Source organism: Vombatus ursinus, unplaced genomic scaffold (assembly GCF_900497805.2).
Source record: "Vombatus ursinus unplaced genomic scaffold, bare-nosed wombat genome assembly UNPS02010822.1, whole genome shotgun sequence".
Taxonomy (NCBI): domain Eukaryota; kingdom Metazoa; phylum Chordata; class Mammalia; order Diprotodontia; family Vombatidae; genus Vombatus; species Vombatus ursinus.
In genome coordinates, this window is record NW_020950600.1 from 3579830 (window position 1) to 3582808 (window position 2979).

The following is a 2979-nucleotide window of genomic DNA, read 5'->3' on the forward strand; positions in this document are numbered from 1 at the left end:
ATCTATCTATCTATCTATCTATCTATCTATCTATCTATCTATCTATCCATCCATCCATCCATCCATCCATCCATCCATCCATCTATCTATCTATCTATCTATCTATCTATCTATCTATCTATCTATCTATCTGTCTCCCTATCTTCATGATACCACTGTGCTGTTCAAATGAATTGAATTGAAAAGTAGTGTGGCATCCTAAGAAGAAACTCTGGATTGGGAGTACAGGGAATCCCAATTTGCATACTGATCCTGCTAATTTTCACCTGTGTGAGCCTAGGCAAATCACTTGAACTCTCTGGGCTTCAGTATCCTCATCTATACAATAAGAGAATTAGATCAAATGGCCCCTAAGTTTCCTCCTGTGCAACTTCTTTGAGGTCCGGAAAGATATCGATAGATTTCTGGACTTGGCACCAGGAAGACCTAGGTTCATATCCCATCTCTGATACTTTACTTACTGACTGAATGACCCAGGCCAAGATCGTCAGTTCCCTATTTTTAAGATGGGGAAAAATAAGACCCCTGGGACCTCCTTTGTAGGGTGGTTATGAAATCTAGGCTGCACAGCAGTGCCTTGCAAACTTTAAAGGCTGTCTGAATGTTTGTTATTATTAAGCCCCAGACTTTGTTTCTTGGCCTAATTTTCTTGGCAGCACTGGGTGAAAAGCTGTTATTTGTTACCTGTGCATATCACTCTGTGTAATCATTCCATTATTTCTAGATTTTAAAAATTGATTTATTTTCTGGGCTATAATTAGAACCACAAAGAATTGAGTCTGATGTCAAATTCCTTCTGACTTGAGTAATGCTTTGTGCTTTGGTCACTGTGGCCTTAGGTGAGGTAGGTGGGGACGGGTGTGAGGCAGGAATGGACGGTGACTGGGCTCCATTCTCCTAGGGTCTGCGTGGTGTGATGGAAACTGCGTTGGGCTTAGAGAAGCCTGCAGGGCCTGAGCAGAGCAGGGAGGTGCTACAAAATACCCTACGTGCTCCTGGGGTCAATCAAGACCTTACCAGAAAAACCAGCTGCTCTGCTTGAGGTCGGATGCTCCCTCCAATTCCCTCACACTGCCATCTTACTTTGTTGTTTAGTTGTTTTCAATCATATCTGATACCCCATCACCCCTTTGGGGGTTTTCTTGGTGAAGATACTGGAGCAGTTTGCTATTTCCTGATCCAGTTCATTTTCCAGGTGAGGAAACTGAGGCAAACAGGGTTAAGTGACCTGCCCAGATCACACAGCTAGTAAGTGTCTGAGGCTGGATTTGAACTCAGGTCCTCCTGACTCCAAGGCTGGAGCTCTATCCACTGTTAGCTACCCCTGAACTCAGGTCTTCCTGATTCTATGCACTATGGTGCCACTTAACTGCCATCTTACAACTAGGTGGGCAATCTATGAGGAATGGGGTTGGACTCCAGCTGTGATTCCAGAGATATTTACTCTTCCTGCAACACAACCAGGAAGGTCGTTCTGTTCCTCTCACATAAGTCAAGTCAATGAGCATTTATTAAGGGCCTACTATGTGCTAGGCATTCAAAGAAAACAATGAGAGTTCTTGCCCTCAGGGAGCTCACAACCTAATGGGGGGAAATGATATCCCAATACCTCCACACAAACAAGCTATAGCTGGGATAAATTAGGGGTAGTCCCAGAGGGAAGGTGCTAAGATTAAGGAAGACTGGGAAAGCTTTCTTTCTTTCTTTCTTTCTTTCTTTCTTTCTTTCTTTCTTTCTTTCTTTCTTTCTTTCTTTCCTTTCTTTTTTCCTTTCTTTCTTTTTTGGTGAGGCAATTGGGGTTAAGTGACTTCCCAGAGCCACACAGCTAGTAAGTGTCAAGTCAGAGGCTGGATTTGAACTCAGGTCTTCCTGACTCCAGGAAAGGTTTCTTGTAGAAAGTAGAATGTTAGATGGGAGTTGAAGGAAGCCCAGGAAGCCAGGAGGTAGTGATGAGGAAGGAGAGGGTTCCAGGCATGGGGGACATCCAGAGAGAAGGCCAGGAGTGGAGAGATGGAGTGTCTTATTTAAGGAACAGCCAGGAGGCTTGTGTCCCTGGATTCAAGACTACATGTTGGGGAGGGGGCTGTAAGAAGACTGGAAAGTTAGGAAGGAGCTGGGTTGTAAAGGGATTTTAAAGCCCTCTTGATTCTGGAGGTAATGGGGAGCTATTGGAGTTGATTGAAGAGGGGAGTGTTAAACTCAGACCTATACTTTAGAAGATTTGATTTGGAGACTTGAGGTAGGGAGACCAACTCTAACAATTCATGTCCCAATGTCGAGCCTTCATACTGGTTATGGAAATGCACTTTCTCCTCCCTTCCTTCTGCGTCATGAATCCCTTTCTTCCTCCCACATCAGGGGTTCTTAATGCTTTTGGGGCCAAGGAACACCTTCTGGTAAAGCCTATAGGTCTCTCCTCAGAATAGTAGGCGTGTCGATTGACTCACTGACTTGAGTTTAAATCCTGTCTCTTGACACTCATTGCCTCCATGAACATGGGAGGCCACAAGGTACAGTGGAAAGGGCATGCTGATCTCTGGGATCAGAGGACTTGAGTTCAAATCCTGACTGATGTCACTTGGGCCTCAGTTTCCTCCTCTGTAAAATGAGGGAGCTGAATTAGATGGCCTAACTCCAGATTTGCGAACCTATGTACCTCACTGAGCTTCTTACGTAAAATGGGGATATTAAAACCAGTAATAGCAGTTAAAACCTCACCAGGTTGAGAAGATTATGTGTAGTGGGCTATGTAAATGTTTCTTCTTCTTCCTCCTCCTCCTCTCCTCTCCTCCTCCTCCTCCTCCTTCTCCTTCTCCTTCTCCTTCTCCTCCTCCTCCTCCTTCTCCTCCTCCTCCTCCTTCTCCTCCTCCTCGTCGTCCTCCTCCTCCTCCTCCTTCTCCTCCTCCTCCTCCTTCTCCTTCTCCTTTTCCTTCTCCTTCTCCTTCTTCTTCTTTTTCTTCTCCTTCTTCTTCCTCTTCT